Here is a 14,547-nt window from a genome sequence, read left to right on the forward strand (position 1 = left end):
GAATTTTTCTTTCTGAATATAAGTTCCATTCTAGTGATCACATAAAATTGTTTGGCTCTAATCTTGGCCATTTATAAATTACTGTGGTCATGACTAGAGTAATAATGTGGCCAGTAATTAGAGTACACATAACTAACTCAGATTCAATCGCACATACCACATATTGTCTCCTGGGCCTTTCCATGAGTGATTTCTGAGTATAGAGACAGGAGTAAGTCTTAAACACTACATCATATGATCCAAAACTTCAGCAATTGAGAAATCAACAAATAAATTACTGCAGTCTTCAGGCAGATATTCAGTTAGCCTTTCGGTATGCTGAAAGTTATATTCCTTCATTATAGTAGCTGCTACACAAAAGTGTCTATATGTGTGGTTATTAAAATATTTGACGTGATTGAATATAAGAAAAATAGAAGACATAATAAAAATTATATCCTTAAAATTAGGCATGTGAGAAAATATAACCAATGTATTAATTTTTTCAAGGAAAATAAAACTTCTGAACATTACAGAATTCTCTGAAAAGAACCAAACATATCCAACAGAGATCAAATTGCATTTTAACTACATGAAAAAAAATTACAATTCTTTAATAACCTAAGGAAGGAAATGTCTTTATAGAAGAATTTCATCAAATAAAGGATTTCTTTGCTTATTAAAACTGAGCTCTATTTAATCAAATCCTGAGCAGACTGCCAAGCCCGTTTTTACTTTTTACAAGGGAAAAGGCCTCTAAAAATAGACTTTTGTTTCCTAGTCACTCTTAAGTCTCTGAAGTGTCAATCCTCAAATAATAATGTACTTTCATAGATTAATTCAAATAGAGAGATGAGGGAATATTTTATACAATTGAAACAAAAATAATATTAATTTAACATAATGATCTGTTATTATATTTTGTATATTGAAAAAGAATATGGCAAGCCTATTTGTTTTTAATAACTTTATTGACATAGAATAAAAGAATACAACTTGATGTATTTTGAAACATGCAATAGCACCTGATACTAATCACAAAAATTACATAGTTATATGCAACACCTCCCAGAATTTACTTATAAATACCTTAGTTCAGCCGGAGTGATAGCATGGAGGTAGGGCATTTGCCTTGCATGCAGAAGGATGGTTGTTCGAATTCTGGCATCCCATATGGTCCCAGAGCCTGCTAGGAGCTATTTCTGAGCTTAGAGCCAGGAGTAACCCCTGAGCACTGCCGGGTGTGAACCAAAATCCAAAAAAATAAAAATAAATGCCTTAGCTTGTGTGTGTTTTAATAATGTTTTCTTTCTTAATAGAGTATAGAATGAAAGAACTCAGGGGCTAGAGAGATGAATGGTATAGCATGTAGGGTGCTGACCTTGCAGGAGACAAGCAAAGTTTGTTTCCTGGAGTCTTACATTGATTCCTGAGTAATGTCGAGTGATACATGGGTGCAGAACCAGGATTAAGTCCTGGTCACTGCTATATTTGAAAAAAAAAATAAATTATAATAATAATAGCACCATTTTGAATTGAGCTGAGGTGTATGAGACCTGAAAGTGCAGCAGTGAACTGTGGCCAGAGTTTCGACCTTTAAAGTGCTAGTTAAAATCAAGCTGAGGTGTGTAAGACCAGCAAGCACACTGTTAGCAGTGGCCAGAGATTGTACTTTAAAAAGTTCCATATTCAGTCAACCTGAGGTATGTAAGTCTGGCTGCAGCAGTTTATCGACTGTGGGCGAGTTTAGACAAAAGAGCATCAGTTTGAATTAAGCTGAGTTTCATAAAATGGCTGTAGCAGCTTATCAGCTGTGGGCAGAGTTAGGACCCAAATAGCACCAATTTGAATTAAGCTAAGGTGTTTAAGACAAGATCAGTCATATGAACATTGAGTAGACATAAAAAATGATCAGATTTAAACACCAAATCCAAAGCCAACTACAACAGAATCCATACCCAATCTACAACAAGCTAGACACAGTAGGGGCCACTTACACTAATAGCCCTGGGGGGGGCAAAGGAGGGGTGATATGGGATGCATGCGGGAAACAGGGGTAAAGGGAGGACAACATTGGAAGTGGGAATGCCCCTGATTCAATGTCAGTATATACCTAAAATACTACTGTGAATGATTTGTAATCCACTTTGCTCAAAATAAAAATTATTAATAAAAAAATACAAGAAAGAGCTTAGCCACTCAGCTGATTCTACAGCTACACATTTCTTCTGGTCAAGGAGCCACACATATAATAACACCTTCATACAACAGAAGAGGCCAGGTAAAATTATCAAAGAAGCAAAAGAAGGCAATGAGCTGTTGGGTAAATTCAATAAAAACAACATGAGAGTCATTAGGGTCCAAGAGACCATGAAAATCCATAATAAATAAATAGTAAAGGACATCATTACTAAGAAATTTCCAAAACTAAAGAATGCATACAACCACATCCTGGATGTCCAAAGAGTACCAGCTAAAAGAGATCCAAAGAAAAGCACACCAAGGCACATGATAGATACAATGGTGAAAATCACATATAGGGAGAGAATACTGAAATCAGAAGTATCAAAAAGAGAAATACATACAAAGGAGCATCCTTAAAATTTACAGCAGTTTTATCATAGGCAGCTCTCAAGGCCTGAAGTCAGTTGTAAGATATAGTGGTAAAACTCAACCAAATTAATGCTTCTCCAAGGATAATTCAGCCAGCCAGGCTTCCATTCAGGTCTTAAGAAAATATGCAGAATTTCATGGATAAACAACAGCTAAGAAACTTTACAGACTCAAAAATGACATTAAAAGAAAAGCTGAAGGGTCCTCTTTAAGGCAATGCAGACCCCCAAAACACTCCAATTCCTACAAAACTTTGACATTAATACCATAACAAGCATTTAGCTCAACTTCAATGAACTAAATGCACCACTTAAGATACATGGAATGGCTAGCTAAATGTATTAAAAAATTGAATTCAATGTTATGCTGCCTGTAAGAAACACACTGATTATTCAGAGTAAATATATTATAAAACTCAAAGATTGGAAAATAATTATTCAAGCAAACAACTTTCTTAAAAAGGCTGGGATGGATTAGACAACACAGACTTTATACTTATAAAGATTACAAGAGATAAAGATGTTATTTCTTAATAAGGGATATGTACAACAGGAAGAAATCGTGCCCTTGAACATATAAGCATGAGGGGTCATCAAAATATTTAAAACAATTGCTGATAGATTTGTAAAAAAAGATACCAATGACAACACAATAGCAGGAGACTTCAACACTACCTTAATTACCACTTAAAAGGTCAACCTGGCTAAAACTCAACAAGAATATTATAGCTTTGAAGGAAGAAATCAAGTGTGACTTAGTAGTTCTATATAGGGCTCTCCATTCCCCAAAAGCTGAATACACATTCTTTTACAATGCACATGATACATTCTCCAGGATAAAACATATGCTGGGCCACAAAACATAGCTCCATAAAATTAATAGAATAAAAATTGCATCAATTATCTTCTCAGATCACATGTACTAAAAATAGATGTGAATTACAGACATGGAGAAACAACTTAAACACTTGAAAATTAAACAGCTCACTATTAAACAGCCAGTGTGTTAGAGATTAAATTAAAGAGAAAATCAAAAGATTCCTGGAAACTAATGAGAATAAAGATTTGAGTTATCAGATTCTATGGGACACAGCAAAAGTGGTATTAAGAGGGAAAAGTTTACAACTTTGCAAGGATTCATTATGAATGAAGAAAGAACTTACATAAATAACTTATTGGTAGCTTACAATTTGGAAAATGATCTTCACTGCTATTAGGAGTGCCATCCAGTTCAGCCTTTCTGGTAATCAATATGAATATTTCTCAAAATACTGGATCTTGAGCTTCCATCCATATGATCCAGCAATCTGGAAGAAACCCAAACACCTGGCAAAAGATAAGTGACTAAAGAAACTGTTACATATACTCTATTGAACACTATGCAGCTGTTAGAAAAAACAAAGTCATGGCATTTGCTTCTACATAGATGGACATGGAAATTATTATGCTGAGTGTAATGAATCACTTTATATTATGTCATAAATTATTATGTTGAGTCTGAGGGAGAGGGACAGACATAGAAGAATTTCACTCATTGTGGGATATAAGGAAAATAAAGGATATTGCGGAATAATATCCAGAGACAATCAAGATGAGGATTAGCAGGACCACTCCATGGTAGGAGACTAGCCACAAAGGGTGGAGAATGCAGATAGAGTAGAGTAGGGTCTTCTAGGAAAGTGGTAGTTGGGACTGATTGCTCTGCACAAAAACTCGGTGCTGAAAGGGGATAAATTGACATGCATGGCACCCCTTCATTATCGGTATTGTAAGCCATAGTCTCTAAAAAGGAAAAGAGAGAGGGAGAGTAAAAAAAGAGAGTGAGTAAAGTAAAATACCTTCCCCTGAGGCAAGTGGGGTAGAGTGGGTGGGAGGAAAGAGGGCATCAGGAAGGGTGGGAAGTATGAAGGGAAATGTTCACTGGTGAAGGTTATACATTGTATGGCTGTAACTTAATCATGAACAACTTTATCTTTGAGAAAATCTGTATTATTAACAATCGTGAAACCTACGTGCTTAAATAAATTAAAGGGGAAAATGACAGTAAGTTATTTTATTTTTTATAGATAAAAGTTTAAAAAGATAGATTCTCACTATGTGATCCAAATTCTTCTCAAAGGGCAATTCATGGCTAGACTATCTGCTGACTGCTTTTCAATACTTCATCAATTTTGCATCTAGTCAGTTCCCTAAAAATATACTGGAATAAAATTACAGAAATGCTTCAAATTGAACATGTGACTAAATTATCTTTACAACAGTGATGATTTTTTTGCACTACAATAAATTGCCACCCTAAATAACTGAAGCAGCACTACATTTAATCTTGTGATTGAAATTATATACATGCAATTCAATATACATGGTATATATAAAGGCAATGCAAATAGAAAGCTATTTGAAATAACTTTTGTGTAAATATTTGAAAGAGATTTCAATATTTACTTTAATCTTAAAAACTTATACTATCCATATATTATTCATATATTATTTATAAATGACTTTCTCATATGAAAATACAAGCAGTTGTTAAGCAAAAAGTCACAGGTTCATTATTAAAAAGTCATATAGTCTTACAAGAGAAATATTGCCTCTGGAGAGGAAATAAATGAGTAGAAATTATCACAAAAGAAATGATTTTTGAACCTCATATGCACGATTCAATTTGTTTCACTGTATTATCTCTGTCTTGCAGGGGTCCTCAAACTTTTTCAACAGGGGGCCAGTTCACTGTCCCTCAGACCATTGGAGGGTCTGACTCTAGTAAAAACAAAACTTATGAACGAATTCTTATGCACACTGCATAGATCTTATTTTGCAATGAAGAAACAAAACAGATACACATACAATATGTGGCCCACGGGCCATAGTTTGAGGACCACTGGTAGGTCATCAAGGTACATTTTTATATAATTCATTTAAAAAAGAAATATTGTTAATCAAGATATATGCGACAATTTTTCCCCTTATGTTACACCCAAAGTGCTCTTCCTGCTCAGGAATCGTTGTTATTCAGGTTACCATATGTGGTGCTGGAAATTGAACCAACATCAGCTACATACAAGGCAAAGTCAATAATTACTGCAGAATGTCTCAGGACTCAATATTTTAATAGTAATCTGACTTGTTGAATAAAATATTTGTCTTAACTTCTCATTAGTGTGGTTTATTCTGATGGTCTCTTGTCAGAGACTGCCAGAGACCAAACCCTGATATGGAATTCTGCAGGACAAGCTACTTTATGTGGCCAGAATACATAACCTAGGCATTAGCTATTAACTAGCCCAAGAGCTCAAAGAAATGCTGCAGCATCCTATCAGGAAGTTTGAGACATCTTTGAAGCTTTACTATCTTAGGGTGAAAATGGTTCCTGTGTAAAGATAGCACACAAAGTTTATTCACAGGATGCTCCCTGTGGAGACTGTCTGTAATGCTGGCTGTTCCATTTTGTTTCCTCTCCACCCCCTGTTTAATCGTGCTTAAAAGAGCCTGTACCCTTCAATAAAACGAGACCTTGATAAGACACTTTACTTGGTCTCCGTCTCTCTTTCCCCCCATTCTCTTTACAGGCTGGGACCCCTCTATACACCCAGAAATAACGGAGTCCTGCAGGACAGGACAGTCTCTGAATTCTGCTGTACTATGAACCATATGTTACTACCAAGTGCTACAATGACAAGTAAACAATTTCGGTTTGTTGTTGTTGTTTTACTCTTTCTTCATGTGATCACATTAACTTTTGGTATTTGAATTTTTGTTTTGTTTTCTTTTTTGGGTCACAACCGGCAGTGCTCAGGGCTCACTCCTGACGCGGCACTTAGAATCAATTCTGGCAGGCTCAGGGGACCATATGGATTGCTGGGAATCGAACCAGGGTTCATCCAGGGTTAGATGCATGCAAGACAAAACGCCTGACCGCTATGCTATTTGCTCTGACCTTTGGTTATTGAAATTAATAAAATTATAAATATAACTATTTTTCTAAATATAATGTCTCAATAATATCACACTTATTTCCTATTGGTCACTGTACAGGCATTTCTGAGCACACAGAAGTTTCATTTAGAGATAACTCTTTAAAGGTGTAGTACTTTAATTTTTAAGATGGAAATTTATATTAATAAGTATTGCAGGTGCATAGAATTCTGTTGAATGAGTTATTTAACATCCTGCTATAACTAAATCATCCACAGACATCCAATAAAGCTTTAAAGCAATTAATACCCAACTAAATGTGCCAAATAATGTATCACTTTGAATTAATGCCTCAACTTCAAATTATAACACACTCTCACATATACACACTTACATCAGGCCCCTACCGTCCAACACGTACATACAAGGGATATAGCTAAGAATATATAAGTTATGAAAATGTATTTGAATTACTTTCTTTGATTTGTCTGAAGTTCTTTATAATTAAATTTGTTCTCACTCTCTCAAATTTGTTATATGGTTACAGTACTTTTAACTCAAATACTTTCTTTTTAATAAACTAAATGTCTAAGCACTGAAGTGAGAAAGTATTCTAATACTTTCTAGGTAAATTTATTATATTTTAAAATTAATAATATGATAGAATTTAAATTAGTCATTATATTTGAATAATTCATATGGAAAATCCAACTAAATAAGTAAACCACTGTCTCTTTATCCTCGAAACATTTGTTATCCTCTATTTATTTTTGTGGATAATAGACTTTTGATCTTCCACTAATAGTTCAATGCATTTGCCAAATGCCTTAGTCTATTTGGACTGATAGAGCAAAATGTACATGTTTGATAACATATGTGCATTCTGTGATTTGATAGGTTTTCTTATAGCCTCAGAAACTAGACTAGATGTTCTAAACTAAATTTTTGAAAATTAACTAAGTATATATATTCTGGATTGTAACTAGTACCTAATTTTTTTATATCCTCATTTGTTTTTTTCTTTAGCACATATTCTTAGAGAAAGAGAGAAAGAAGCATCTTTTTTCTTCTGTTTTGGTTTTTGGGCCACACTCAACAATGCTGAGGAGCCACACCTACCTCTGAATTCAGGAATCACTCCTGGCAGGATGGAATCTGTGTTAACTGTGTCCAAGGCAAACACCCTAACTGCTGTACTACTCACTGACCCTGAAAATATCCTTCTTATAAGGACATCTGTTGACTCAGAGACATACATATATTACGTCATTTAATCTTAATGACAATCAAGAATCGTCATTTCTAAATGAAGCTACTCTGAAGAGAGAACTTTATCATAATGATTTGGTAAGGTTTATAATGATACACACAATCAATTTATAATAGTGTTGCCATTTTGCATCTCTTATTTTCCATGTAATCGCAATATAATTTAATAGCAACACATATCTTAGGAGAATTTTGCCTGCATAGATTAAATGAAATTGAAAAAAATTTACCCTGACCCTACTAGGAAACCGATGACATAAATTAATTATTGCTTTCCTTGGGTGTGGCTTGTGGTCCAAACCACCTATGATTTAAAGCTTTTTGCTTTTCTTCTTGTTTTTATTGTTTTAATTATCTTTGTGTGTTTCTTTGAAGACTCTTTGTTTTATTATGGGTTAAATAATAAGATTATAATAGTGTTCGAGTATCCAGTATTAGTGTGCATAATTATTGGACATCCCATATCCAAAGTACCCATGACCTTTCACTTTATTCTGTATCATGCTCATCCCACTTGTCTTTACTCATACTCATTGCTTATTTGTTGATTCAGAATTATTGTTCTTTTGCACACTTCTACCTTCCTCAACTGTTCTAATTCAGGTCTCTGTTTATTTTAAACTGTCTTCCCATAAAACTACCCTACCCCGGCTTAATTCTAAGAAACTCTGTTGATGTCATTCTTGCTTCTTATTCTGAGAGAGGGAATCCCCTAATCAAATCTCATGAAAACCCAAGAGCTACTGTAAGACATACTTGGCCTGGTATAGCTCAAACCCAGCAGTGACTAGGGGCCACTGGTGATTGTGGAGAATGTGGTGCCAGGAATTAACCCAAGACCTTCACATGCTAGGCATGTACTGTAGCAATTTGAGCAATCCCCATAGTATTTCTAATTATTTGATTTGTTTATCCTATTTTGTTTAGGGGCCAAAAATGCTTAAACTGCTCAATCAAGTCAGTGCTCTAAATCATGCTGGGCTAGGGGATCAAATCCCAGTATGCTGCCCAAAAATTATGCTCTCAAGCCCATTTATTACAGTCATTGATTACTAAAATTTGCTTTATTAAACACTTACAATAAATAATTCAAATAATAAAGTTAAAAATAATTCCATTTGTAATATCATCAAAATAATAAATAACTTGCCAATAAATTTCATAGAAAATATATTAAAAGTTTACTGTGTACTTTTGTCTCTAATGCTGAATTTAGGATATGATTGTTTTAAAATTTATGAATTGAGGTTTTTTTGAATTTTTATAACTATAGAATATATAAAATTTTCTCAACATATTGGTGAATATTTTACAATTTTTTAAGTTTCTTTTTTATGGAAATTCTATTTTATGTTTTTACCCAGTTGAGTGTTGCTCTGATGTGTTTTTGGATTAGATTGTATTTATTGCTCAAACTTCATATTCCCTGATATTTTTATGTTGTCCTTTTCAGAGCTTAGACCTGTCTTTCCATACTAACTCTTTTTTTTTTATTTTGGGGTCACACCCGTTTGGTGCTCAGGGGTTATTCCTGGCTAAGCGCTCAGAAATTGCCCCTGGCTTGGGGGGACCATATGGGACACCGGGGGATCGAACCGTGGTCCTGATCCTTGGCTAGCGCTTGCAAGGCAGACACCTTACCTCTAGCGCCACATTGCCGGCCCCTCCATACTAACTTTTAATAATAATAAATAGATACATGCCCATAAATAAAATATAATAGTATGAAATATGACAGAAAAAAACTAGATGCCTTCATAAATAAAATATGGCAGTTATGAACACAATATTCTATTAATAAAACATTCCTATAAATATACATTTTTGTAGAATTAATTCATAGTTATGCATATATTACACAATAGATATATTATTTAATATATTATATGTATGCTATATACATGCATTATACATATATGTAATTGTATAGCATATAGTTATTTAATTACTTCTATGGAAAATGAATATGTATTTATATATTATATAATGAATAGTTATATATTACATATGTAATTATATAATTACTTCTACAAAAATGATTATCTCTTAATAGGACTTATATAAATTCTCTAATCTCTAATTCATATAGCTTTGTTCCTTGTAAGTTATTGTTTTTAAGTAATTTATTTTTATTTGCTAATGTATGGCAAGTTTTATTTTTTATTGTAATACAATGGAAACTGATTATATATAGACATTAAAAATAGAAACCATTTCCTCTTACCTGACTTTGGAGTGAGTGGTTTATATAAGAACCAATTTACATGCTATTCATGTAATTTTGAGCCAATGGCTGAAGCATTACTTTCTGAGGATCATGAATGACCTTATTTTAAAATCAGGAGGATTTTCTCTACTTATGCTGAGTCTTAGCTATGCAAGAAAGATGTACATGATTTGGCTTTTCACAGTAAGATGCACTAACTTTTTTAAGGAGACCATCAATTTGCTGTCATGAAAAGATGCAGTTTTAGAGAGTTATAAACTATGTCATTTTGAGTTCTACCTTTCTCCATGAAAGACTATGTTTAACTGATCTTTAGCATCACATATTTTTTATAAAAACTAATGTCATTAATTTATTTTTCTACTTAGTCACGCCTAATTCTATCTTTAAAATTAAATCTCTTAAAAAATGACAAAGAGCACAACAAATTGTCAGTGTCTGATTTGAGACCCTGGGAAGTAATCTTATGTTGTTTGTTCTGTTCTCTTGACATAGAGCTAATTTTCTCAATAATAGCTCCGATGGAAATAACAAATATAAAAGCCTCGTCTCTCCATCTTTCAAAAAAGCCTTTTAGCCTACTTTAAAATCCCTGAAGAATATCTAGAAAAATAACTATCAACTGAAAAATGTCAAAGATAATGCTCTGCTTCAAAATTAAAGCACAGGGAAAAAAACTATTGCAATACAGCTGTTAACTTATTTGGTGCTTCTGAAGCATTTCTGCCAGTGTTAAATCATATAGGCTCTTTCTGCTACTGACAGTAACTGTTTTCTCCTACTTCAGCATACAGTCCATACTTTGTCTTAAGTAATGGAGAAAGAATATAAAATTGGGTATTTGAAATGGACAAGTGCTCAGACCGATGCACCTAGACATGAATTAAGCAACACTGGTAATTGCAGTGTTAGAGTCAAGAAACTGTTATATTTAAAGCCAAGCAACATGTCATTGTATACATTGAAGGAGTTCCATGTTGAGCAGAGTTTGAAGGTTTTGAAGCATAAATGCAGAGTGTCCCAAGGCATTAATGCCAAAATTCCTAAATTAGAGCTAAATATAATTATTTGTATCCTCATAACATGCAACTGCTGGTTTTTAGTTTTCCAAACCTTTTCCCAGGAGTTCACTTGTTCCTTGAATTCTCTGAGCTAATCCTGGACAAAGAAGCCAACTGTTCAAATTCTAAAAGTTAAGGAGAACAAGTGGTAATCAAGGATGGGGTGTGCATCCTCAAAGAAAGACTCTAATTGCAATGTTGTGTTAATTCTAATTATCTTATTCAGTCATAGAGACAATGCAACTTTGACTAGAGAGCTTATAACAATTTCTCCTTTGTCTATATAGAAGGGTGAAAGGTACCACAGTTTGGATATTTATTTCCGAAATTTAGCATTTTAACTTATTTGCCAGAAAACTGTCCTTAGGTTTTAGTGCCTCTCTTACCCCCCAGATAAGAACTACATAACAATTGACTGTTATCTCTGCAGGTGATAACATCTCAGAAACATAACTTTTATTGCAGAAAACCCTTTCCATATCAGGTCATTCTTAGTAGGGAACTTATTGAGATTATTCTGCATGAGCTTTTATTATTTTTTATCTCATTTTCATTTTTCTTCTATTCTCATCATTTTTCTATGAAATATTCTAATGAACTATCATCTCATACCTTAGGATCTGCCTTGGAAATATCTAGTCTCGTGATGTGTAGTCTGGAATCTTTAGATTTAACCATATTGACAAAAAATTAAATAACATTTTGATGTAAAGCCAAAAGATAAATGGAAAGCTCTAAATGGAAAGCAACTGAAGTCAAAAAAATGTTGTCCTGTTACTAATGTCAGGTTACTATGTTTCCTTTTTGAACCTATCAAGGATATTGCTTATAAACTACATAGAATTTCCCTATAGGAATAGCTGTGCTCATTTCCCTCCATGATCTCATGTTAGACATATATTCATAGTTCCCCAAAGTTGGGTATTGTAATTTAATATGAAAAATAAAGTTACCAAAGAAAAATATTTATAAATGCATTACTTATTGTTGGAGTAACTAGTTTTACTTTATTCAGGATGATTTTTCTTTGCCTGTGCTTGTCCTACCCGAGCAGGATGCACCTCTGGATTGGTCCTATACCCTACCTATTCCCCACCCAATAAATGGTCCTACTCTTCCCAATGAAAACTTAGAATCAGAGACATCTTTCTTCAATTTTGCTCCCATACCTAACCTACCTGCCTGTTGGTATTTTTCCCTGCTAGCAGAGAGCTTTTGGTGAAAGTTCCTGAGCCTGTTTTATCTCACTAAACATGGATGGATGATTTCCTGAGTCTGCATTATATCCACATCCGAATTCCTCGATTCCCCCTGGGACTGAGTCATGAGGCTTCCAGTACAACTTATTCTATAGATTTATTTGTAGACAAAAGACTCTTACGTCTATTTAAAGTACATGATTAGGACAAGAATTTGTTAGTTCTTCTAAAGAAAAGCGAACTATTTTCCATATTATAGACAACTTTAAAATTAGAACTTCTGAAAGTCACAAGAGATAGATTAAAAGGTACTTTTATTTTTCAAAGGAGAGAAAAAGGATGTGCATACGTATTACAAATAACATTATTAAAAGTGTTTAGATAAAATAATACAAATATTAGTTCTCACTTTCATAGATAAATAAATGAGCTTACATAATTTAAATAATTTTAGCAGGGGGCCGGAGAGATAGCATGGAGGTAAGGCGTTTGCCTTTCATGCAGGAGGTCATCGGTTCGAATCCCGGCGCCCCATATGGTACCCTGTGCCTGCCAGGAGCAATTTCTGAGCCTGGAGCCAGGAATAACCCCTGAGCACTGCCAGGTGTGACCCAAAAACCAAAAAAAAAAAATAATAATTTTAGCAGATAGATACCATAACCATGATTAGAAGCACTATGTTTTACATTTCAAGCTTGTTCTACTTTTTCTGTATTACTTCAGCTATGGATGCAAGATCGCTTAGAACAATTTTTTTTATTTAGAAATTACATAAAAGTAAAGCAACCTATATTACCTTTATTATTCATTATTTTTCTAAGCCTATAGAGAAGGTAGTATATTGCCTTCTCAAAAATTATTAACTAAGTGAGGTTAAAGTACTGATATTCATTGGCCTATGAAGTTTATTTACTTTTTTATGTTTCACATAAGCTCTTGCCCATTGCACCTTGATTGATATTTTTTAAATAATATATTTACTTAAGCAACATTTAAACACCATATTTATTAAGCCCATTTACAAACGTATTTGTAGTTGGGTTTCAGTCACAAGAAAAAAACAGCCCTTCACCAGAGCAACATTCCCACCACCAAAACTCCCCATCTTCCTCCTCCCCTACTCCTGGCCGATATTCTAGACAAGCATTCTACTTCTCTCATTCAGTACCATTGTCATGATAGTTGTTAGTGTAGTTATTTCTCTAACTGCACTCCCCTCTTTTTGTGGTAAGCTTCAGATGGTGAACGGGTTCTTCCAGCCATCATCTCTATTATCTCTGGGCATATTATAACAATGTCTTTTATTTTTCTTAAATCCCATAGATGTGGGACCAGAACTACCAGTAGCGCAGTGGTAAGGCGTTTGCCTTGCACACATCTATGAAGAACTGGGGTTTGATCCCCAGTTTCATATGCTCCCCGAAGCCAGGAGCAATTTCTAAGCACATAGCCAAATGTAACCACTGAGCGTTACCGAGTGTGGCCCAAAAAACAAAACAAAACAAAAAAAAATCCCTTAGATGTGTGACTATCTCTCTCCATAGATGTGTGTGTCTCTCTCTCCATCTGTCTCATTTCGCTCAACATAATAGTTTCCATGTTTATCCATGTATAGGAAAATGTTATTACTTCATCTTTTCTGACAGCTGCATAGTCTTCCATTGTGTATATGTACCACAATTTCTTTAGACACTAATCTGTTTTGGGCATCTAGGTTGTTTCCATATTCTGGATATTGCAAAATGCACTGCAATGACTATGGGTGTGCTTAAGGCATTTTTATATTGTGTTTTTATGTTTCTAGGATATCCCTAGGAGTGGTATTGCTGGACCATATTAGCTCAATTTTTAGTTTTTTGAGAAATCTCCATATTTTTTTTCCAAATAGGTTGGACTGAAAGGCATTCCCACCAGTAGTGAATGAGTTTTCCTTTCTCTCCACATCCCTGCTGGCACTGAAACTCGCAGAGCTATTGGGTTTAAAAGATAGGGTGAAAACAAGGTCTTTCACACTTAACTCTAATACATAATATGATTTTCTTTTGGTTACATGGAGATTGATAAAATAATTTTAAGAAAGAATAGAAATCATGACAAAAATAGTGGCAAAAAATTCTAAATATCTACGGAGAGAAGGATGTGTTGCTATTTGTCTCTAATAACTAACAAATACTTAACAGAAATATTACTCTGACAGAAGACTTTGTTTTATCTAAGTAGTTCAACTTCATTTATGGACAATGAAGTAGCATTGAAGGTGTCCAATCAAGTGTCTAGATGGCAAG

This window comes from Suncus etruscus, chromosome 3 (genome assembly GCF_024139225.1).
Source record: "Suncus etruscus isolate mSunEtr1 chromosome 3, mSunEtr1.pri.cur, whole genome shotgun sequence".
NCBI lineage: Eukaryota > Metazoa > Chordata > Mammalia > Eulipotyphla > Soricidae > Suncus > Suncus etruscus.